Source organism: Sander lucioperca, chromosome 15 (genome assembly GCF_008315115.2).
Source record: "Sander lucioperca isolate FBNREF2018 chromosome 15, SLUC_FBN_1.2, whole genome shotgun sequence".
NCBI lineage: Eukaryota > Metazoa > Chordata > Actinopteri > Perciformes > Percidae > Sander > Sander lucioperca.
In genome coordinates this window covers 11648009-11674396 of record NC_050187.1, presented here as the reverse complement: position 1 = coordinate 11674396, position 26388 = coordinate 11648009, and the positions used below count along the sequence as shown (strand labels likewise).

Sequence of the window (26388 nt, the reverse complement as noted above, 5' to 3'; positions counted from 1 at the left end):
TTATTATCTCCTCTAGCTTTTCCAATGTTTTAGACACAGATATGATAATTATATTTGTCCATGAATCCGTGGAATCTGTGGAATTGCATTTATTTTATTGAATAATGTTACACTTTCTTGAGGGAAGGCCCCAAGCCGTTCGCCAAATATGTGCACCTGAGTCTTCCACAAACATAGGGAAACCACAGGCACGGCTTAAATATTTAAACTGCAGTATATGTATTTATATTTTAGATTGATGACAGATATGCTGCAGGGGAGTGTGCTGATAGGTACAGTTCTGTGTTTGCAAGTATTGTCAGTCACTGCATTTTTAGAGGAAGCTTTGCTGCTACTTCCATAACATCAGAATGTAATGTGACCAGTGGAGTTTGTGCAAATGTTCAATATTTATATTAAAACTGTATTGTATGGATATCAATGTCAATATAAGCAATAAAATGTTTGTTAAATTGTTGCATTGCATCTATTTCTTTCTATATAGATTGTCTATTGATGTTATTGTCAGAAGTATTTAGGATAATGCAGGGATAACAGTAATGTTAAAGCAGCCATATTATGCTCATTTTCAGGTTCATAATTGTATTTTAAGGTTGTACCAGAATAAGTTTACATGGTTTAATTTTCAAAAAACACCATATTTGTGTTGTACTGCAGTGCTCTCTCTCACTGCTGCAGATCCTCTTTTCAGCTGGTCTCTGTTTTAGCTACAGAGTGAGACCTCTTTTCTTCTTCTTCTTCTTCTGTACTATCTTTGATTGCACTGCACATGCCCAGTAGCTCAGATGTAGATCATGTCAGCTAGCTAGCTCCATAGACAGTAAAAGAAAGGCTGTTTCTACAACTTCGGTCAGTTACAAGGCAGGATTAGCTGGGAGACTTCTAAATGAGGGCGCACATGTAAGTAGTTCTTTTGTAGATTATGGTGAACTTGTGTGTGTTGTAGTAGTGCTTTGCTATTGAGAACGAGGTAGCATGCTAGCGTTAGCATGCTAGCGTTAGCCATAGCGTTAGCATGCTAACGCTACGAGCTAATGGTTGCGGTTAGCCTGCTCGTTTCGGCTTGTGACGTCACAAGCCGTGCCGATTTTGAACAGCTCACCCAGAGACTGAAGGCAGGACACATTCAGAAACCGTATCTCACTCTAAACAGCATGGATGGATTTTTTTGAAAGTTTGTATGTGTGTGGAAGCACCAGAGACACAACATAACACCCCAAATCCCAGAAAAAGTGATTTTTTCATAATATGGGCACTTTAAATTAATGAAAACAATACATAGCTCTGTAAATATAATGATCAATGCTCTCCTAATTGCTATGTGATTTATTGTCATTATTTAGTTGACAGTTTTATTATATTCAATCTCTCCTCAAATGTGCCCTTCCCATACATACTTTTAGCTGGATTGCTGATGCCTAATGTAACTACAAAACAACCAGTGATTTGTGGGCCTTATTTGATAAACCATGAAAGGAAAGATGATACCAATCCTTGCAAATTGAATAACTGTAATATGTTTGCAAAGACACTTTGCTTTAATACTGTAGGTACAGTTACAAACAGTAATTTGCAATCCAAGTTGTGTTTAGACTGATAATCAGACTTAAATTGCCATTTTGAAAATGATGTTAGTTATAGATACTTTATCGTCATCTTGGAGGAAATTCTTCTACAAATAAACCAGAGTGTTTTCCCCACATCCCAGAATAGATAGGCAGTGTAGCCAGACCATACTCCAGCGCTGTGGAGATAGATCTGACAGTGACTATCAACACCGTTTGCCTTCTGTTTAGAAGAGGAGGATGGCACATCGCACTACAAATACTGAAGTGAATAGTGTTTTACTTTGAAAATATTAAGGTCTGTCTGTGTTTCCTCGTGTGTCGCAGAGGCTACGAGCACGACATCATTGTCCTCCTCTTTCAAGCCAAGCTTTATAATCAAGGTACAATCTGGCTCATGTGCTGCATTAAAGATAGGAGACCAGACGAGGTATTAGCGTAAGATAGGCATTTATTTACAGGATCCACACTAAAAAACAGAAACATGTATGTCAGTAGTCAGTCATATTATAGGTGTGTGGAAACGTCTGTACCAAGCAAAACCAAAATGACAGCTGTGGTGAGGGAAGAGCGAACACTCTTTGGAAAGGTGATGAGATTTTATGTCCAACCACACCAGGCCCGGGTGTGGCTCATGAAGTTCAAGACGACCCTCTGCCTTGACCCGAATCCTGCAACACAAAGAGCAGCTAGCAAAACAGACACACCTAGTGGGGCGGAGGCGAATTTACGTAACATAGTATGTTCACTCAAGAACATTGTTTGTATAGTTGTCATTTTGTGAAGCTTTTCTGGGACAGAATCCATGAGCATGTAATACCTGTTTTTCAGTATCACAGTTTGGTATTTTTATGCAAAACAAAGTAGAATATTTGCGCAATAATGTTTTTAGTATGAACATTTTATAGTCACAAATGTTTTTTTAAGGATACTACAAACTTTGTTGCTTTAAAAAAATTATTTAAAGTCTCTGTCTTTAAAAAAGATGGGAGAAAAGAAGTGCCTTGAGACGTGTTGATAGACTTGAATTATATGTATTGATTAAAGCCCCTCCCTCCTATTTAATTTTAGTTAATTTGATCATTTATTTTAATTCAGCATAATTTATTTGTACTGTTATTTTTTGTTATTATTTTTTTTATTATTTTATGTTATTTTATATAGGCCTATTTTATTTATTTGTATGCTGCTAAGAATTATTTGTAAAATCTGAAGAGATGAAAAATTTCCTGTTGTATTTGAAAGGCATTGAATGTCACGTCCTACTCTGCCTTACTCTTCCTCTGATTGTCTTCCCCTTTTACTCTTACCCTAACCCTAACCCTAACAATACCAATCTCACTCCTTATGCCTAAACCTAACCAAAGATTCTCTGGTTCTAAACCGTCTCTGACCTAACTAATCCAACCAATGAAGGCAACGAGTACTAGCCAATCAGAGGCAGAGTAGGGCGGGACATTCCCTCGCCATCCTAGGAGGTATGTCGTCACGGTCGTCACAATCAGCGGAGAGTAGCGCTGAATGATGCTGGAGTAACATGAAACTACTACTACTACATTATTTCGCAGTGAATTGAAATGTTGTTCTATTATGGCACCTCTCGTATTATTATTATTAGAATTTTTTCTGCTCTGTGACCCTGCTGACACGATTTATTAGCGCTTCGTGTAACAAACAGCAATACTTTCACCATCATTTCTTCTGCTATTACCTTTTTGTATGTCGATATTAACGCAAACATAGACGTTTGTGTGGAACTGGTGCAACAGCGTTTAAAAAAAAAAAGTAAACTGAAACAAAGAAATATGTCATTTTTACTGCACGTTTATAAACCCAACTACGAGGGGGATACAGTGAGCTCCAGTGGCGCAATCGGTTAGCGCGCGGTACTTATATGACAGTACATTGTAGAGCAATGCCGAGGTTGTGAGTTCGAGCCTCACCTGGAGCAGTCTTTTAGTGTACTGATACCGAATGTTTTAGAACCCACCAAAAAAAGACATAGGCCTAATACCTAATTTATATTAATATATTGTGACACATCTGGAAAAAAAACAAACATCTGTAGTAGGTATGGCATGTATGATATGACTCATAGTATTCTTAACAGTACAAACTCTTAAGAGGTATTTAGTATTTCAACTTTACAGACAACAGGGGGCAGTGTATCTCAATCTCTGCAAAGATCCAGTCTTTGAAAGTGTTGTGAAAAGTCACGTCACTCGTGTACTTCCAGTATGCTGACTCTATATTGAAATCATATAATTTACAAACTGTTTAAAATGTATATTAAATGTTTGGATATCAATGATGTTTGATGTGTGATTTGATATCCATTCACAAATAAGGATATCAGAATTCACAGTATTCCTATAAAATAATCTTTGAAGAAAATAATTCTTCAAGTCATAGATATTTAAGTCAAGATTTTTGTATATTTGCACTGTAAATTTGATATAGACAAAATTCAATCATTCCATGCCGGCTTTTTTCTGGCTTCAAACTGTTTCCAGGTGACTCAATTTTCGTAGGGACCAATTTATTTATTTAAAAAAAACCATAGCATTCATCTAATATAACATGGTTTAAACCTCATGAGAGGAATGCAAAAAAAAAAATATCTCGTGACAGTGATTAGATCATGAGTCAGGGTGACAGAAACGTGTTACAGTAATAATGTTCAATAAATTAGTGACTTGATGTGTCCTACCACTAGGGGTCGTTGTTGCCCACTGTTTGGATGTGCTGGTCTTTTATTTATTTATTTTTTTCTGACGCAGATGTGACTGCTTGAATATGACTGGCTGTGTCTGCTGTTTGAATGAAAACAGTTGGTCCGTCTTTGCTCTTCCCACTATATGTATTCTGTGTGTGTGTTCTCATCTCTTACACATGCAGTTACATTTTACACAAGCCCACTTTAAAGATAATAAAGTGGGAACTGCTGCAAGACCTCCACATATGAATGTCTGAATGATTTCTTTTAGGTATGTTAATGAAAATGTGCCTTTTGGAATGTGTCATATGGGTGTTCCTGCATATATATATATAAGTTGCAGAAGCAAATTTTCATCTTTCCATGCTGCCCTTTGCAACAACAAAAACAAGTTGTGGGGATTTGAATGGTATTATGTATGCATGAATGGAAAGATGGAAAGATATGATTTGATGCAGTCCTCAATTCAACACACACACACACACACACACACACACACACACACACACACACACACACACACACACACACACACACAGCCCCAAGGTGGATGAGTAAGATGCATGTTCCTGTCACAAGCTCAAGAACAGGGCTAATGTAGAAAACATGGTCTGGTTGGAGACTTTAACTTGCTCCATAATGATCACTTGAGGCCAGCTGCAATGTGCATGAGATCAGCATTTTGCTAAAAAAAAAATGTGTGTGTGTGTGTGTGTGTGTGTGTATGTATGTATGTTGAATTGAGGACAGCATCAAATCATATCTTTCCATATTTTCTTTATGCATACATAATACCATTCAAATCCCCACAACTTTTTTCAAAGGGCAGCATGGAAAGATGAAACATTGCTTCTGTGTGTGTGTGTGTGTGTGTGTGTGTGTGTGTGTATAAGAAAGTTGGTTTAGGTGAAAAGAGTACTCTATTAGTTAGGAGTATAGTTTACGTGGGATGGGGAAAAGGACACTGACTCATCTGATGTAAACACACTTTTTTTTATCACCGTGCCATATACTTGTTTGTTCAAACAGTTGGAGAAGTTTTTCAATTTTGCTTTCAATGTTGTCTTTCCTCCCCCTACTCCCATTGCTGATTTCTCTCCCCTCACTTGGCTCCCAGTGTGCTCACGAGATGTACTGCATTTGTGTATGTTAGAATTAAAGTGAAAGTGCAGACCAAGTAAAATGGTGCGTAAAGTATGAACTTCAATCAGTTATCATTATGTGACAGCACCCATTGGCATGCAGCATTTTACTGTATGTAATAAAGGAAACAATGAAGAAAAAGAGATTAGAAAAGTAATTTTAAATTAAAACTATCACTCAGCATGATTTATACAAAACTGTTAGCATTTCGCCTACTGTGACCTATTTCATACTGTGACATAGAAAATGCTAACATTTTAGCATAAACAATTGGACCTACTGCATCTCAACATAGTGTGTGTGCTAACGTTTTATCATGGTGTCTGCTCTCAATCAACATAGCATATTCTAAAATATAATCGTGCGGTCTACTCTCTGTGAATGTGGTGTGTGCAAACGTGTTAGCTCAGAGCATACTGTCTCTCAACATTATACCAGTGTAGCATGGTGTCTCTCAACACAGTGTATGCTTAAGTGAATGCATGGAGTCAACTGTGGGCTAAACTGGGTTTAGTATTGGTAATACAGTAAGGTTCATATTACAGTTTTTTGTAATATGCTTACACACAAAATCTTTTAATGTCACACAATTTTTTAAACCTCTCACTCAAAGTGCAAAACTACACACCAAATCTCCAAAACCATAAGCTATTTCTCAGCCTTTCAGCCAGTTTCCAATTGCATAAAACTATTTTTTTCTAAACACTACACACAATTCTCTACCCAAGACACAAACATCTAACAGGAAGTGACTTGCTTTCCTTTTCCAAACACAACCAATCAAAATGCTACACTTATTTACCAGGGCGCACACACACACACACACACACACACACACACACACACACACACACACACACACACACACACACACACACACACACACACTCCTCACATGTGCAAAAACATTATGCGTAACAGAACACTAACCAATCACTGCTTTAGAATAGGCCTATACATAGGTCAAAGGTCAGATTACCTGTTTTGAACATAGACTGTATATAAGAATGGACCAACAGATCCCGTTGCTCTGGGCGGAGACCAGTGAAGGCCAATAGAAGCACTTTTCTGGTGATGGCTAAGGTTACTGCGTAGCCTCCAACTAAGAGAGACGACGTAAATGTGCCGTGAGCAACGTGTCTGAAAGTTGTAAGTCTTCTGGTAGCTGTGCCAAGAGAAATCTCAATCATTCCCAATCTTGCAGAGAAGGAGAGCGTAGGTATATGTAAGGAGATAACATAGGTACGGGCTAATTATTGCTAACTAAAATGCTAGTTAACATTAGTAATTACACTTAAACAGCTAATGTGAGACGAAACTGCCTGCGCGCTTCTCCTGTACTATACGGTAATTCCTCTACTATGCGACAGAAAGTCGCGTGGTTATGATACAATTGTTAGCCTATTTTTACAAAAACGTCTGCTGCGGAGCCATAACGTGAGGTACAAGGTAATGGAGCCTTTTATGCATTGTCGTGTTTCTTTAGAAAGAAACAATGGACAAATAGAGTCTTTAAACGCTTCAGATGTAAAGTTATTCTCTGTCAAATTGGCGCCAAAATGAATGGCAGTCAATGGAATGCTAACGGGAGGTGATGGCTTTGTAGCATTAAAATGGCGCCATAGGAGGTTCGCGGTCCGAGGAGAGGCTTACCCCCTTGGTTTTGAACAATACACACCTACACACACACACACACACACACACACACACACACACACACACACACACACACTCCTCACATGTGCAAACACATTATGTCATAACTGAACACTAACCAATCACTGCTTTAGTATAGGCCTATGTCTATCTACACTGTGCTACTCTTACAAACGTGATGTTTTGTCCAATAAATATTTTCTGTTTTACTGTAACATTGCATTGTTGTTTACAGTGCACTTTTCAACCACTCTCAGCAGATTACTTTCACTCTAGAACATTGTAAATGTAGATATAGGCCTATGAAAGACAAAAGAGCTTTAGCTTTAGAACAACAGTGTGTACATGGTATATCCAAAAATTTACTATTATGAAAAAAGTGTTTGCCATATGATGCAAATGCTTCATTTTCACATGTGTTTATGGCATTTTGAATGCATCATTTTTGAAGGAGATGTGAGGCATTTAGCATTTTGTGTGTGCAGTTTTGGGAATTGTGTGTAGAGTTTTGAAAAAAAGGAGACAAAGTTTTGAAAACGTGTGTTGGAAAAAACTGTAACTAACACATTCCACTTGGGACACATGTCTGTCTGTGAAGTGGGTCATCATGTCTTTAGCTATACAATAGCTTTGGTTGTGTTTGAATATACAGCCCGCTGACCCATTTCATTCTAATGGAGAGGAGTAATTGGGGTGTGTGTGTGTGAGTGTGTGCGTGAGTATGAGGGATAGTGTAATTAAAAGAGAGAAATTGTGATGGGATAATGGGAAAGGAAGAGTGGGATTGTGTGAGATGATGAGAAAGAACATAACAATCTATGTGTGTGACGAAAGAGAGAGCTGAGAATAAACAGAACCCAAAGGCACCGTAACTGCAAGTCTAGAGGTGTTGGGGCAATGACTGTTCTCATATCTCTGCACGAATCTGGCCTGCAGCATTAATCACCTCCTCTCATTATCCAGCCATGTTCATGCACACGCGCGCGCACACACACACACACACACACACACACACACCACTGCAAAATACTATTAATCAATGTAGTCTTTCACAATTAAAATATGGTTTTATTTGATGAATGATGAATGCACAATGGATCAACTTTTGATGAATTGCTTCCCACAAGAGCATTTTGTGTCAAAAGGTTTGTGGGAGAATATACAGTACATGCATTGAAATTCCTATAAAAATTAGCATAAACAGATATCGTAATGGCTGTTGAAAGATTGAGCCACAACTCCAAGCTTTAATGCAGCATTTCAGTGTTTTCAATGGTGTCCTGCAACAGTATATTAAGATCTTTAGATTCAAGTCTGCTCCTGACCCGTTGCAAACCACACAGCCATGTGTCACAAGCTATAATTCACATCTGCCTTTGGTTAGCACTGAGTGCTCACTCACTATCTAGCTGTCTGACAGCTCCCAGGCCCAGCTGTTATGCATTTCTGCCTGTAGGCTCTGCTCATTATGTGTGAAGGTATAATTATTATCGTTATTAGTTTTTTTTTTCCCCTTTCTACTGCTCGCTCAAGCCTGCAGCGACTTCACTGATGAAGCAGCTGTCACATTGCAAACAAGTAGTGATGTCATTTTGCCCGGACAAACACCAGCAAACTTTGAGGTCAAAGGTGTGTCTTGTCAGAAGGGGAGATGTGTGTGTGTGTGTGTGTGTGTGTGTGTGAGTGTGTGTTGGGTACAACCTACAGCCAGGGAGTTTTTAGAGTTCTGAGAAAGACTTGTGATCATGTTTTGTTCCTAGGGTACCAATTATGTGACTGTTCTTCATGGGAAGTGTGGGAATTTTGAGGGTTATCTGGTGAAGAATTCCCAGAGGTCTCATTTACATTTTTTAACCTCCACTTTTTAACCTGTGAAGATCTCTCACACTTCATCATCATCATCATCATCATCATCATCATCATCTAGGATGCAAGTTTTCAGGATAGCATTGTGTGTGTGTGTGTGTGTGTGTGTGTGTGTGTGTGTGTGTGTGTGCGGAATTGTGTTACAGGCTGTCCACACACACATACGAATGTGGAAAGCAAATCAATGCGAATGGGACGAAATTGAAAAACGCTCAGCATCACTACAGATTAGTCAACTTTGTATGTTCCAGATTACAAGAGAGAAGGCTTTAAGGATGAAGACCAACGGGTTGATTTATCAAATACACGTCTGGTTAACTTCCCCACCTCAGATAAAGAACAGCACACAGCCTTTTTTTGGGAACCTTTCTGGAATAGCTCTGATGCAGTGGATGAGACGGGGATATAGCTCTACCTCTGCCCAGATGGCTGTGGTTCATACAAGATGATTCACTTTATGCTGCATATTTGTAGTGTAAAGGTTAGAGAAACAGCGAGGGCTCAGAGCAAAAACTGCACTATAATGGAACAGCCTTTATTGGTGTGGGAGAAGAGAAATACGATCCAGGAAGTACAGTTAAAGGTCCAATGTGTGGGAATTTCTCCCATCTAGTGTTGAGATCATATATCGCAATCAGCTCTCTCGCACCACGCAGTTCAAAGTACGTATTACAGCTACGGTAGCCTTCACGCTTCATGTCCTGTATGTCCCTTACCGGCTAACGTATTTCAAGATGGTACATGAATATAGAGCGTCTACCCCAGTTCATTCGAATGCAAATGTAAAATTTCAAGCCAAAAGGAATACTTGGAATTGATGGTGGTGGTAAATATTCATGAAAAAGGACAAGTTTGTGAACGGGCAACACAGATTTTGATAATGAACAACTAAACACGTTACACACTGGACCTTTAAAACAACATATCCATGATATGTAAGGCTTATCTGGTAACAGACGTCTACATAGTGGTTTATAATACTATGAGACAGTATTTTTTAACACTGGAAAGTTATTCAAGGAACATGGATTTTATTCTTCGCTGGGATGATTGTGAGGTAAACAGTGGCTCACCTGGTGGAGCGGGCACCCATGTGTGGAAGTTTGCTCCTCGACGCAGCGGCCGCGGGTTCGGCTCCGCCCTGCTGCCCTTTGCTGTATGTCATTCCACCTCGCTCTCCCCTTTCATGTATTCAGCTGTCCTGTGTAGATGGAGGCCTAGAAAAAAACAGTACAACTTTGCTATTAAGGTAATTTAACTGGATTGTGCATTTGCACAAAACAGAATGGGCAATGCAGTATGCTGCCAGCAGTGTTGTAGTCGAGTCACCAACTGTCGAGTCTGAGTCGCGTCTCGAGTCCCCAGTGTTCGAGTCCGAGTCCAAGTCCAAGTCACCAAAGAAGAGTCCGAGTCGAGTCACCATTACCTGAGTTTGAGTCCGAGTCGAGTCTCGAGTCCCCAGTGTTCGAGTCCAAGTCGAGTCGTCAAGGTTGAGTTTGTGTTGAATTCCAAGACTGCCTACATTTCTCCACTCTGGCACCTTTAAAGAGCTGATATACTAATAAAGGAGGGTCTACATTAAACAAAAATGACACCACTGTCATGATTGCAAAGGGAGTTTATTTACTGACTTTTTTCTAAACAACATTTAGCGGTGCTCTTTCCAGCATTGGATGTAAAATCCATGTAGGCGAACTTCACGATCCGGGGCACATCTCTCTGCATTTCCCAAATGTGAACATGTAGTAGGGAGCCTGCGAATCATGCACTACTGTTGCATATATCAATATCAATTTCTTTGTTATGAGAGTAGTGAAAGTAAAAGCGAGAATGCAGCGTTAAGTGAGTGACGTCAGTGAGTGTGTTGTCAAGCAAGAAGAGTGAGCGGTAGCGGTGTCCGACTGAGAAGCGTATGTGTGGCTGTGAGGAAAAAGCGAGAGAAAAAAAGAGATCCTAAAGACGATGTAAAGTGAGTTAACAGTTAACAATAAACAAGAAGCTTCTCAAGACATGGTGGCTTGGAGAAGTTAGTGAACAGTGTTTTCTATTGGAGATGGTAAGTCCCTTTGGGGTGGACTTTGGGATTTTTCACTTTGTAAACCTATAACATTCACAAAAAAGATATATAACACAATAAAGAAAAGTGAAAAAGCCAAAAAGCATAATATGAGCACTTTAAATAAACAGCGCTAAACATGTCCTGAAACCGTAAACTACAATAAGAATGCCATACAAGCTACACATACAACGGCTACAATAAAAGCTGTCACTTACTGCTCATTCGATAATAAATTGCCAATATTAACTGATCTACCGTATGTAATATAATTATAACTTACCTGTGGTCACCAACTGAAACATAACTTATAAACTGAAACTGAACTGAGCCAGGGCATGTTGCAACATGTTGGAAAAGGGGGTGTGGCCTGAGCGAACACTCGCTGAACATGCTCTGTCCGTGCTCACATCACTTGAGCCTTTTTGCACAGCCGCTCCATAATTCACGGTGTGAATTATCTCCTGGAAAGGCTCAACTATCCACAGGAGCTATCGTCAAGGCATTCTCTGGGATGGCCAGCAACTCAATGAGCTTGGCCACTGGTCTGGTGTAGGTCCTCTCATCCACCTGCACCTCAGCAGTCCTCACTTTACCATCGACACTCCTAATGGTCTTCGTTACTCGTTCCAAGTACCACAGCGCACGAGGTAACCTTTGGTCGATTACCATCACCACCGTACCAGCAGTGAGGTTCTCTGTGTCCTTCACCCATTTCTGCCTTGACTGCAACTTGACTGGACAAATGGGTCCAGAACTGGTTAGCTAACACCTGACTGTGCGGCCATCTTCTCCGACTGAGAATCTCAGACTCAGCGTACACCACTTGAGGAAGCAAAGAGTCAGGCTGCCCCATGAGGAGGTAGTTGGGGGTTACGGGATCCACATCGGCTACATCTGTCGACACATAGCCCAGTGGCTTGGAGTTGAGGATTCCCTCTACCTCAATCAGAACTGTCTGCAAGACTTCTTCTGTCACTGTCTGTGCTCCCAGAGTAACGTAGAGTGCGGCCTTAATGGATCTGACCTCCCGCTCTCAGGCTCCACCAAAGTGAGGTGCAATTGGTGGGTTGAACTGGAAATGGATCTGGGGCTTAGCCAACTTGGTCTGCAGCTCTTCGCACATGGCCTCAAACTTGCTTTGAGTCGTGCTCCCCTCCGCGGAAGTTGGTCCCACAGTCAGAGAGAAGCTCGAAGGGAGTTCATCAAGGTGGATGCACCTGGTGGTCATACCCTTAAAAACTATTCCCCATCTTTTTTTCTGTACCCTGACCTCGCTTGACCTGGAATGGGCCAAAGCAATCTACTGTTGAATAAAAAAACTATTCCCCATCTTTTTTTCTGTACCCTGACCTCGCTTGACCTGGAATGGGCCAAAGCAATCTACTGTTGAATAAAAAAACTATTCCCCATCTTTTTTCTGTACCCTGACCTTGCTTGACCTGGAATGGGCCAAAGAAATCTACTCCTGTTGAATAAAAAGGAGGCTTCAGGAGGTGGAGACAACAAGGGGGCAGATCTGCCATGCCCAGCTGCTTCCCGGTCTTGGAGCCCAAAACAGTAAAAGTGTATCATCTTACATCAAATTTTTATAACCTATTTAGTCAGAAACTTCATCCAACATCTGAGTCCTTTTTCATGAATGCTCAAGTCCTGAGTGTGAGTCCCGAGTCTGAGTACAGAGTCCTCAGAGTACAAGTCATCCGTCCGCAAGTCCAAGTCAAGTCACGAGTCCAGAGAATAGAGTCTTGAGTTGGACTCGAGTCCAGAGAATAGAGATTCGAGTCGGACTCGAGTCCAAGTCCAGGACTCGAATACTCCATCATTGGCTGGCAGGTGATGTTTCTTTGCACTGTGGCAAAAGTTCAGCCAGGTTCAGCTGTTTTGTTGGGGCCCTCTCTGTTGGGATTCTTACTGCCAAAACAGTTGTCTCATTGAAATGATTGAGAAGGCCGTGTGTTGTGGCACAGTGCTAAAAACGGCTTTACTACCCCAAGTCACCAACTACTGCCAAAGTTCAACGAAGCAAGGCTTTTACCTATGAGATGAGAGGAGACATTCCCAGGTTTGTATGTGTCTATATTATTATGCAGAAGGATATTTTAAAATCAATCTGACAATATATGCTGACATACTATGTACGTCCTAAGGGTAAATAAAGGCCAACAGTCTTTTCCACATTGGTTTGCTTTGTTAAGTTCTACAGACAGTAAAAGAAAGGTTGCTGGTTAATGTGGTGTGTGCTGCACATTCTCTCTCAGGACGAATGGATAGTGAGTACAGCAGCAGGTGGCAGCTAGAACAGTTTTCCAAGTTTTACGTGTCCTAAAACCTGTGCTGGGCCCGAGGAGCCAAATGCACTTAAGAAGAGTGTGTACAAGTGTGAGTGTGTGTATGTGTTGAGGACAAGGGTGTGTAAAGCAAGTTGGCTGTCTTCCCTGCTGCACCTCCTTAACCTAATTAAACATCCCTCCAACAGCCTGGCTCCTTTGCCAACTCCAATCACACAAACACACACACACACACACACACACACACACACACACACACACACACACACACACACACACACACACACACACACACACACACACACACACAGTCTTCCTGGAAATTACAGTGGTTTTAAAGGATTTGCAGCACTTCACTCTTCATTTACCGACTCTTGGGTTGCAACATGTATGAATCAGTGTTTGTTTGAGTGTTATATAGTTTGTGTATTTCCACAATACAATCAAGACAAAAATAACACAAAAAAAAGTTGGAGGGGGGTTCATGAATGGGCTCATACCCTTGTTTTATATCCAGGAAACTTGTTCTTAAAACTTTACAGCAAACTATTGCAGCGTAGCATGAACGTTGGACTTGAAACTCCTTCACTTTTGCAACTTCCTATATCTTCCCAAGCTGAGGCTTTCATTTGTCAAGTATAAAGAAAAACAGCATGGGGAGTATTATCACCCCAGCCAGAGATTTAGTTTGTATTCCAGCCTCCACCCCTCTTTTCTGGCCTGGCGGGGCCTAGTGAACGACCACATCCTCTACTGCGCGCCTGCCCATCCAGATAGATGTCACAAATAATGGGGGGAGCGCTGGGAGTGTTTGATTTATGTGTGCTCAGAGCCCTCTGGAAGAGGAAGAGTGTGTGACCTGATGGAGGGCCAGGATCCCTAAAAGGGTCCTTCCTGAGAGGCTGAGCCAAGCAGCATTCTTGGCTGGACTGACCTGAACTCATCACAGAAAGAGAGAGGAGAGCTTTTATATGTTGTTAGCACCAATGTGTATTTGTCTAGCTTTCACAGTTGTCTCTCTGACTGTTGTTGACTGTTCTTTTACCATGAATAGTTTCCATGTGCAGATAAACGTTTAACATCTCTAAATTTGAGCATTCTTTAAAACATCTGCTTCTGCAACAACAGACCTTGACATAAACACACACACACACACACACACACACACACACACACACACACACACACACACACACACACACACACACACACACACACACACACACAAACACGCGCTTCCCTCCGGTCACCATGACTATGTGTATTTGCTGCTTTGTTGCTACGACAAACATTGCAATCTTCATTTTTGGCATGAGCCAGGTGTGTTTCATCAATCCTCCAAATGCTTAATATGGACTCAATGATTTATAATGCGTCCATTGTGTCTGTATTGCTCACTCCGTAACAATCACAGTGTGAGTCAGATATGGATGGTATAATTAACAGAACGATGGCCTTTGATAGAGGAAGCCGACTGTCTGATCCTGCGCCAGTGTGATTGTGTACTCTACCTGCTTGGCCAGCTTAACGTCACTGCGGCCGGAAAAGGAGGAAAAGACGCCTGATTAGTGTGTTTGTGTATTTATTTTGTGTTTGTGTGTGAGAGAATGTGTGTATTTGCTTGTCTGTTAGTGTTTGCCTAGGCAAAGTCATTGGCGTGTCTAAGCATATTTTAACAAATGTTTATATGACTGAATGTATAATCTGTTTTTTTTCATTTTGCAAGAGTGCAATGTTTGAGCCAGGATTATGGAACAATTGGGCAAAGGGATGTTGTAGCAATGGTATATTTGATGTTGATGTTGATGTTTTAAGGAGTTCATTGGCTCAAACACTGTGTGTAACTGAATACATTTGCAAGAGTGCAATGTTTGAGCCAGGATTATGGAACAATTGGGCAAAGGGATGTTGTAGCAATGGTATATTTGATGTTGATGTTGATGTTTTAAGGAGTTCATTGGCTCAAACACTGTGTGTAACTGAATACATGCGTGATTCAAAAATACAGGCAATGGCCCCCATATTCCTCCCCCTTCTCTCTGTCTTATGGGTTCTGCACATGCCTCTATAAGTGTCTCATGTAGGCAGACAGGGCACAACCAAGTGTGTGTGTGTGTGTGTGTGTGTGTGTGTGTGAGAGTGTGTGCGTGTGCGTGCGTGTGCATTAGTCCCGGGTGTTGTGTGGATCTGTCGGCGCCCAGCCTATCGCTCCCCGTGGGCACATGAAGGGCGGTGTGGTGGCTGGGGGCTGGGAGCTGCTGACATGACCGCCCAGTTCAAAGAGATGGAGCAGGAGATGGAGGCAGAGAGCAAACAGAGCGGCCTTTATATTCACCTTGGCCAAGCCTGGGAAAACTCTGCAGCCCCCTGTGTTTGCCTGTTACAGGCAGGGAGGCAAGTGGACTTACAGGTGCTGTATATAGCGCTGCTCAGGCTGCGTGATATGCCAGACTCTGTGATCTGTCGTGAAAAGCTCAACAATATCCCATGTATTTCAACGAGAGCTGAGGGCTGATGGATGGCACGGAGTGCAGTCTAGTGTGTGAATATTTCACATCAGGTCTGTCTAAAAACTTTGAAAATGTGAACTTTCCATCCATCAGAGTCCGAACTGATGCTGAGGCTGAAAAGTCTTCTGACTCCACCTCGCCACCTGACCTCTGACCTCCATCTATGCCAATATTTTTGGTGCTAGTTCACCTATTTTACTGTTGCACTTACTGTCATTGCAAATTCAACATTACTGTAATTTACTTCATTAATCAGTGAAATGGTTATAAAACAGCCAGCAACAACCAGGGCCATTTCTACATGTACTTGTCTTTGCCAAGGGGGAACGCGTAGCTCCTATGGCGCCATTTTGATGCTACCTAGCCATCACCCCTCGTTAGCATTCCATTGACTGCCATTCATTTTGGTGCCACTTTTGACAGCGAATAACTTTACATCTGAAGCGTTTAAAGACTCTATTTGTCCATTGTTTATTTCTAAAGAAACACGACAATGTATAAAAGGCTCCATAACCTTGTACCACACGTTACGGCTCCGACTGTGTCATAACCACGCGACTTACTGTCGCATAGTAAACAAATTACTGTATAGTACAGGAGAAGCTCGCAGGCAGTTTCAACTTACATTCTCGGTTTACGTTTAATTACTAATGTTAACTAGCATTTTAGTGATCAATAATTAGCCTGTGCCTATGTTATCTCCATACATATACCTACGCTCTCCGTCTCTGCAAGATTGGGAATGATTGAGATTTCTCTTGGCACAGCTACCAGAAGACTTACAACTTTCAGACACGTTGCTCACGTCACATTTACGTCGTCTCTCTCAGTTGGAGGCTGCGCAATAACGCTCAGCCATCACCGGAAAAGTGCTTCTAATATCCTTCACTGGTCTCCGTCCAGAGCAACGGGATCTGTTGGTCCATTTTATATTTGCCTTTGACAAATACCTGTTAAAGGTAGCCGCCCGGGGCAGCATTTTTTCATGACACATGGGGGGTGGCACGAGCAAAAAAAATCCTCAAAGCAGTTTTCTACTGTATTATCTATCATTTCACAAATTGGCAAATTGGCGCCCCTGCTTGCTGAGAAGGTGCCATGCACAGAGAAGCTGTGTGAGAAGGGGAAAGGGGAGGGGGGAGCGGGGGACAGTTCACCTCTGGGTCAAACGGGTTGCTGGGCATAGGCGCCGATACCACTGGTGCTCCACTAATACTGAGCACCCATGAAGCTGATCGCGGTTATGTGTCAGTTAAACTTTTCATCTCCAATCCTATCCTGAGTTGAAAGATAGCCTACTTTACTTAATTATCGAGTTGATAGGCGTGTGTGTTCGTGTCGGCCGTCTGAAATGCAAACATTTTTTGACTACTTTTTTTTTTTTAAAGGGCGTTTGCCCGTGAGCACCCACGGAGGAAAAAATAAATTGACGCCTATGTTGCTTGCTCTCCCAAATGGAACAGTCCGGACAAGGAGGGGGAACGAGGATGATAAGGATCTATCGGAGATCTACCCCAACTTTTGGAATGCTCTCAGGATTGCACTTACTCTGCCAGTCACTGTGGCTCAAGCAGAGAGGAGCTTTTCAAAACTAAAGTTGATCAAGTCATACCTGAGGTCAACCATGTCCCAGGAATGGCTCACTGGCCTTTCCGTCAGTATCAATCATTCAATAGGGAAGCAGATTTCATATGATAACATCATTGATGATTTTGCATCAAGGAAGGCCAGAAAGGTCAGGTTTTAGCTCGAAGGGGGTCTCGCCCTGTGTAATTCAATGTAGAACCGCCACTGATCGCTACCTTGTTAGGCGGGTCCTGAATGGGCGTATGTGTGCAGTGCCGTGAAGCAATTCGTTACATTGCGAGACCTGATATCACACGATACTTCCTGACGCTGAGGCCGGTGGCTCGCCGGCCGAAAGTTGCAAGGGTGTTTTTTCCGCTCACAGGCGCTAGGGGGAAGTGAGACGACCACCATTCAACTCAAAAAAGTCATATAACCATTCCAATGACTCCGAAGCTGTTCAGTTAAGGTAAATTAAGCTAAAAAAAAAACTGCATCGTTCCCCTTTAATTATTGCAACCTGAAGGAAAACTACGGTGAATAAACTGTTGAAATTACAAATATAAAATCCTAGTTGAAATAGACTGAGGCCTTCATTTGCAGCCTTTATTGATTTGTGTTATTATTTGAGACACAGGCATTATTTGAAATCAAACCAGAGACTTTTTTTGTGAACTGTACATTTTGGCCTGATTTTGGTGCTAAAGAAAAGGTCAGAGGGTAAATAAAAACCCTCACCGTCACTCCTCATAGCCCTGGTCTTTCTCTAACCCAATAAGTCCTACCCATTTTCATCTTCACTCTGTGCTCCTACCGGTTTATTCCATTGGCTCTCTATGTAGCATATGTACCATTCTTTTCTGTCCTACAGTGTCTACAGGCTGGCTATCACCTCCAACACTTGACGCTTGGTGTTTATAACCTGCAGTCCATGCACACACACCTGGCTGTAGATACTGTTCTTCCATCCTGCGGTGCACACAAATTACCCTACAGGAACTTTATTTTTCCTGTATTTTTTAACAGTAACGTATTTTTATGACACCTTCCCTAGAGGGTGACTATGATAACACTTGTTGCTGGAGCGGGTTTACGTGTACATTGGCAGGGCTGGGCAGGTGTCACTCAGCAGGCCCTTGCTGTTTTATTAATAGTGTTTTATGTTTCGCTGCAGACGGCTATGAATGTGGCTATTCAGCGGAGGGTGCAAGGAAGGAGAGTAAAGCGAAGGAAACTATATGTGTGTGTTTTGTAAGGACTGCCTAAGGTAGGCTAGTTTGCTGTGCCACTGTCTGATTTGAGCGATCGAGGGTGTGTCAGTTGTTTGTGTATGCGTGTGTGTGTGTGTGAAGGGAGGGGAGCGGCTGACATCACTCCTTCCAGTACTGAGGGGGTTGTTATTGTTGCCATTCTCGGCTTAGAGGAGCTGGAGCTACAGCAAACACTATGGAACTTCACTTCACAGGAGCTCTGCCATTTCCCACTGTACACACACACACACACACTATCTTTGTGGGGACCCATCATTGACATAATGCATTCCCTAGCCCCTTACCCTAACCTTAACCATCACAACTAAATGCCTAACCTTAACCCTTACCCTCACCCTAACCATAACCTAATTCTAACCCTAATCCTAAAACCAAGTCTTAACCCAGCATGTGGGGCCCAGCATTTTGGGTCCCACAAGGCTGTGCAGACCCCACAAGTATACTGTATTCCCCCCTTTTTTGGACCCCACAAATATAGTAAAACAAACACACACACACACACACACACACACACACACACACACACAATTTCCTGTTTAATTACAGAGCATAGAGCTGACACTGCTGCATTATCACTCCTGGTGAAACCTCTAATTATGGCTCAACATCAGCTGTAAATCTGCCCATATTAATAAGGCAAAGCTGGGCTGGGGGGGGTTACAGCTCAGTGTGTGTGTGTGTGTGTGTGTGTGTGTGTGTGTGTGTGTGTGTGTGTGTGTTTGAGTGCATGGGTAGGCCCTACAGCACAAGTAAGCACTTGCTTGCACATGTTGCCCAGACTCGGGGCTTAAACACATTAGGCTGCATGCAAAGAACATGCTTTCAGGGGAAATTTATGAAGCCTGACAGCACAGTGCGGGTGAAGCAGTCATTTTCACTGAATAGGGTTTAAAGGTGCAATCTGGAATTTATTTGACCATCCACACAAGTCTGACTTTGGGAAATAGCTGATGGGAAGTAAGCCTTCTTTTAAAATTTGTTAAGCCATAGTAACTCAATACAAATGTTAGACATATGAACAAACTTTTCAAGCGCTTTATCACTCTTATTTTGGCCTTGTCTGAAAAGAAGTGCATTTAAAAGTGACAAAGAAACTTGGGTCTAAAAAACACTGTACCAAAGTAGTGTGACAGCTGATTAAATGAGGAGACCATGAGCTTATGTTATAGTTATTTGTTTAACACAATAAATCCAAGCAATCTGCAGGCGACTTAATGAGAACAATTATGAGATTTAGATGATATCTGATTTGCAAAAAGGCACAGAACCAATATGACTTGTGTAGTGAAGCTGTAAAAGTGGTTAAAGTCACATACAGTAAAAGTTATGCTGATCCTTGCATATACACTTACTTGCAATTTCTGACTACGAGGTATTGGTTATATCAAATGGAATGAAAGCATTTCCTCTTCCTTTCCATTTCAGTTTGGATGAGCTTCCCCCCCCCCCCTTCTGTCTGGATGTCTGTCTGTCCGTCATTCTCCTGTGTGTATGTGTGCGCGCGTGTGTGTGTGTGTGTGTATTTTCAGTGCCCAGGGTGGAGATTAGGTCTGGTATTAATGGGATGTCCCTTGCTGCATGTCCCCCCCTCTGCTCCCTCACATTCCACTGTCCCGAACATACACACTCACATCCACGGCCTTATGTGACCCCTTTCCACCCTGCCCTCCTTGAACATCCACATGTACACATAATCACACACACATTCCCCTTTGGCAATGCTTCACTCCTTCCTCCCTCCCTCACCCTCTCTGGCCTTTGGACATCAGAGCAGGCCTCCCCAATCCCCCTTTAGCAAGCATCCAGACCTGCTAAACCAACAGAAGGCCGGTTCTATTGTCCCACAGCTTGATCTGGAGTGTGTGTGTTGGTTTGGCCCGGACGGTAGGTTAGGATAAGGTTTGGACAGCACTGGATCCCCTCTAATCCCTGAAAAGCAGAAGTAAAGCTGAGGCCAGGACCTCCGGCGCTTTCAGTGATTTACCCTCCTCCTTCACCTGGAAACACACACACACAGACACACACAGACACACACACACACACACACACACACACACACACACACACACACACACACACACACACACACACACAATGCGATTATTGCCTAAAAGGCACAGTAACACCACAAAGTGGGACAGCAACATTCATCACTGCGCATTCTCACAACATATTGCTACAGTATTATATAGTGGTGTTCAGTCACAAGAGCTTTCGAGCTTCTTTAAATTTTCTCAGTACTTATAGCCATTCACTCTTCTCTGGCATTTTGTTCTCAGGATTGTGCATTTCATCTCATAAAGTTGAACAGGGGGGCAAAAAAGCTGTCGGCGATAGCGAGCTTGCTAACGGATATACATTGCTGGGATTAAGCCTGATATCTGGCGTCAGATGTGCCTTCCCTTCCCCTAGCTGACACAGCGCTGTAAAGATAGGTCTGGCAATGCAAGACTACTAAGAGAATATCTCCACACAGTTTAATCAAAAGATGTAATTGTATCATTCATTCTGATTTTATAACTGTCTGTAAAATCATTCTGCTCTTTCTATTCAAAAAGAGGAAATAAAAGTGGGTGGTGCATCAGTCTAATGATGACAATAAGTCAATTAATTTTGGACTCTCTGGCTCCCCGTTCCTTCAGAGGTCAGCACTGCCAACACTGGCTTGCTATTGCTCGTGTGTCAAAGTTCAACAAACTTGAACTAGACGTTTGTCCCGCTGGCAAATTCACGATTGCTGCCATTCAATGGGAGTGACTTTAATTTTGCCACAACAACTTGAAATGCTTTAATTGCTAGTGTGACCCAGTCTTAATAGGAATTCTTCAAATTGGATAATAAAAAATTACATAAACATACACACACATATCTAAACCCCAGCCCTACCGTACCCTTGGACTTTACCCTTATCCTGACCTAACCTAATATTATTTTACCACAAAGCCAGTTCCAATTACAAGACATATTAATCAGTATATTACAAGACAGTATTACCCCAACATTTTAAAAGATATGGCCAATTCATCATTCTCAAAAGAACAAAGAATGCTTTCAAAAACCAAAAAGAAAAACTATAATTCATACTGGGCAAACATCGAGTCTTTTCCACTAGATGTCATTCCTTCTGTAATCATCACATCATACCGTTCATTTCCAACACTTTCAATGCTTTCAGGCTTCCTTTGCCATTTGTACATTCTAACACCTCTACATTCAAGACAATGTACACCCCCCCTAAGCCTCTTCTTAACCTCCAGCTCCTTGAACACTCCTCTGTGACTGTGTCAGAGGAATAAGTTAAGCCATGGGGTGTAAATGTAATGAACACTGCCCCTGCGAAATGACTTTAAACGGGGGAAAGAAAGTCAGAACACGGCAAACGGTTTTGATTTATGGAAGCAGAACCACATTTGATATTCATTTCCGCAGCTGTGGCCAGCTAAAAAAACAGCCCACAAATAGACCCACACTGACAATGGCGCAGTGTAGCCAGCCAGTGTGTGTGCGTGTGTGCTAGTGTGTGTCTCAGAGCCTGCGTGCGTCAGTCCTATTTTAGAATTGTTTTGGGGTTCTTTCAGTCAAATTCGCCGCAGATGTTTCTGATTCACCAAACACATATAATAAGTAATTATTGAAAACACCTTTCGGTTGCCCAGGGTTGTGTGGTGCTTCATTTTCTGTAATCGAAACTGTGGTTTTTCAAAGAGGCGCAGGATCCAAGAGTTTATTGAAAGCCAGCAAAACAGCGCCGCAGTCAGAGTTTCCTGAGAGAATAGAGAAAAGGCAGAAAGAGAGAGGAGAGGGAGGATCTGGAGATGGAGAGATGAAGAGGGAAAGATCAGCAGCAATCATAGCCAGTCAGGTGGAAAGAGATGAAAAGATCTGGTGGTTAGAGAGAGTGGGAGGGAGAGATTGCTCATTGTTAGAATGGTAACTAACTGAGACTCCAACTTAAGTATGTAATCTGAAATATTTGCCTCTGATAAAACATAATGAGCAAGAATTCTTAAATTTTTTATTGTTTCTTCTAGCATCAAGAGGACAAATCTACAATTGTGAGCAAACACATGCACAAACACGTGTTACTAAAATACTGTACATGGGACAACCGGAATATGAAAAGTAGGGGAAGTAAACTGAAACATTCGTGAATTCTCAGAACCACAATGAGATGTGAATCACATTTGTAATTCAAAACATATGGAAAGTGTAATAAGTGTATGTGTGCTTGTCTCATAAAAGCGGTGTACACTATACTTTGTGCGACTCACTCTCACCCGGTCACACCAGCAATTAGAGGATGAAATACATCACATTTTTTGCGTCGAGTTGAACTTTGACTCTCAAATTTGCCAAACATTGACCAATAGCAAGCCGTCTTGACAGAGCTGACCTTTGATGGACTGGAGAGAGAAATAGAGGAAGCTATCACATGTTATTAGTCATGTTGCCTCATCCAGTTTTATTTAACCTTCTCTGTCAGTGTAAAAGAGTGTCAAATGATCCACAAAATAGGTATGGTTCACAGACAGTAAAGAGTCAGAGGTTCATGGTACAAATAGGTCTTTTGAATAAACTGTGTGAACTTATTGTCCCATTAGCAACTGAGCTACCGAGCTTGCTAACCGACAAGCTAGCAGACACTTAGCAAGCTCAATAGCTTGGAGACCTTCATTTGTCCACTTCAATAACTCATTACAGGGAAAATAGAAAACCTTACAAGCTAATGTAGGTGTCTTACTTCCATAAATCCAGTGAATAGGTGGATATGATAGAATATTGGTATTAGTTTATTCTCATAGTCATCTCTCTGTGTACAATCACTACAGTGCATTTCCCCAGTAGAGCTGCATTTACTAGTCACTGTGTAAGTCTCTGTGACTTTAGAACCGTGTTAGCACAAGCTTACATGTCTACAAATTGGTGTCTGGGATTCTGTGTGGGTGTCTGAGTGCTTGTTCTGTATGTGGGTGTTTGTGTTCTGTGTGTGTGCATGTCATTTAGAGAGAGAGAGAGAGAGAGAGAGAGAGAGAGAGAGAGAGAGAGGGAGAGATTGGAGACAGGATGGGGGATGACAGGCTGGATCTGATTACGGGTTGGAATGGCTGGGAGGGTTTTGCGGTGGGGCGCTTTCTCAATAGTACATTCCTGTGTGCAAGCCGGGGCAGGATCCACAGCTACAGGCCGGCCTCTGCCAGAGGGATTGAGCAAAAAAAAAAAAAAAGGACGTTGTCAGAGAAAGCAGCAGGTCTGGACTCACAGTTAGTAGGCCCTTGCTAGATAGCAGGATAGAAGATGAGTTTTTCACACATCCTGCGCCAGCTTTCATGACACTGGAACATGGTTTAAAGGGTCTCCTGTGTTCTATGAGCGCAGCAGTTATTTTCTGCAGCTCGGAGGTTTAAGGTTGGAACTGGGGTTTATTGTTTCTGGATGCTAGATGAATATTGAATTTGCATGCCCTCTGAAACTGTCAGCACTGAGTGGAGTGACCTTTAAAGAAGGAAGCAGACTTTTTTTTAGAGGCCCAGGGGTTTGTGTGGGCCAAGGTTTTGTAGGAGTGTGTTTGCCAGTGTGCCAGCAGGAAGCGTCTGACAACTGTACAAATCAGCACTTTTAAAAGTCAACAGCTGTATGCCAGCGTGACCCCTCAGTACTGGAAAATTCAAAGACTCACCTGCAGCGGGGAAAAATGCTACATGTCATTTGAGGTCCTTCCCCTTATTCTTCTACACAAATACATACATAAACACACCAGTTAACAGATCAAACTTTCACCTGTCTGTCAGTCCCACTGAGAATAAGCCAAACGTCTATCTTTCCATTTAGCTGTCTGTCCCTTGGGCTAACTGTTTTTACTTGTCAGTTAACAACAGACATCTCTTCCTGTCTCTCCAGATTCTGTGCTCTCTCTTTCTTTCACACAGACATGCACGCACGCACGCATGCACACACACGCGCACACACACACGCGTACACAAGCACTCCCTCTGCGTCAAGTTCAGGCCAAGGTTTTGACACGAGTCAGTGAACAACACAGAGGTTCCCATGCTGAAAGCTGATAAGGAAGCCTTCCTCCCACTGCCAACTCCTCTCTCCTCCCATGCGGTGCTAGGCAGTGTGTGGTTGTGTGTGTGTGTGTGTGTGTGTGTGTGTGTGTGTGTGTGTGTGTGTGTGTGTGTTTGTACGTGGGCCATTGGGAAAGGTAAGTGGGAGGATGAGGAGGGTGATGCAGGCCTTCGCTCAGACCTTTGTTCCCTCTCTTACTCCTGCCGCCATCGCTGCTGAAGGTAAACACCTCCACCAACTTACAAAAGAAAACCCCACCTCCTCCCCCCTTTCCCTTTAGTTAGATTTACTACATGAAGGAAATAACATTAACTTGTCCGTGAGCCCCTCCCTCGCCCCCGCTCGCTCTTTGTTCAGAGGTTTGTTTACTATTCTCTGTATGGAAAATCCTTCTGGAATGTGGAGGAAGTGGGTGTTTCCTCCAGTAGCTTGAGTTTTAATGGGGGTGGGTGGAGGGGAACAAGAAACAGGGGAGGATGGGGGCGGCTGTTCCAATATCCCACAATGCTTCAGGTGGTCAGAGAAGCAGGGTGTGTACTGCATGTGTGTGTGTGTGTGTGTGTGTGTGTGTGTGTGTGTGTGTGTGTGTGTATGTGGAGCTGGTTTCAGGTTACCCGAGGAAGTCAGGCCTATTGTTCATCAGTCCTCGGGCTGCCTTAATTAAAGGGTTTAGTCCAATAAGTCAAGCTTCAGTCCACACCTACAGACACACGTACAAGAAGTATCTTTCTCTGAAGTTCCATTGCCAAATTTAGGAAAAAAAATAACCATTTGTCCTCCAACGTCTGCCCAGTTATCCTTGGATGATAATAATGATTCAGAACCTTGAGAATTTCCTTGATCCAAATATAGTCTCATTTTCATTTTAGTTCTTGCATTTTTTAACACACCATGAAACAAGAATCCCTTGAAATTGGCATAATTATTTCTTAATTTGCCTTTGAAAACATAACTAAAGATTGAGTTTGAAAGGTTGAAAACATATTTGACAAAACAATGTCACCACAAGGTCCATTTTGTAACTGTTTCCAAGGTGATGAATGAAATTTCAATCTCAACTTTCAAAGCCAACGTGGAAGTTATGTATGTACTGTATATATAACAGTTATATTGTACAGATGTATTTATGTATTGTTTATTTCCTTTTCATATGTTTATGTATGCACTATCCACCAAGGCAAATTCCTTGTAAGTGTTACTTACTTAGCAATAAATCCTTTTCTGATTCTAATTCTGCAAGAGAAGAAATCTCTCACGCAACGGGTGTTTTCGGGCATTCTCCTCCCGTTCTGCAATTGATTTTGCAAGGGCATCGGTATGCATTCGGGGCTTAGCGCCACCTAGGATGGTTGTGGTGGTTGTGGTTTAGAGAAATACAACCAAACCAGAGCATTCTTTCCTCCTATAGATAGTGTACCCAGACCATACTAGTGTTGCCAACTTGGCGACTTTCTCGCTACATTTAGCCACTTTTCAGACCCTCTTAGCAAATTTATTTCTAAAAAGTGACTAGCGACAAATTTAGCAACTTTAGACATCAGGCGAAAAGAAAGATAGAGAAAGAAGAGAATATTTAATTGATTTCCATTAGGGCTGCCAATCGATTCAAATATTTAATCGTGATTAACAGCACAATTGTCCATAGTTAACTTGTGATTAATCACATCGTTCTTTAGTTT

At 42.1% G+C, this 26388-nt stretch overlaps 1 long non-coding RNA gene and 1 other non-coding gene across 2 annotated transcripts; one reads left to right on the top strand and one right to left on the bottom strand.

Annotated features, from left to right (window-relative positions):
• Positions 1 to 1998: 1998 nt before the first annotated feature.
• LOC116039458 lies at positions 1999 to 10061 on the bottom strand. Its single transcript, XR_004102398.2, has 2 exons — positions 10020 to 10061; positions 1999 to 2236 (listed from the first exon to the last, which is right to left on the bottom strand). It is a non-coding gene; the product is annotated as an uncharacterized LOC116039458 (long non-coding RNA).
• trnai-uau lies at positions 3423 to 3516 on the top strand. Its single transcript has 2 exons — positions 3423 to 3460; positions 3481 to 3516. It is a non-coding gene; the product is annotated as a tRNA-Ile (tRNA).
• Positions 10062 to 26388: the final 16327 nt, after the last annotated feature.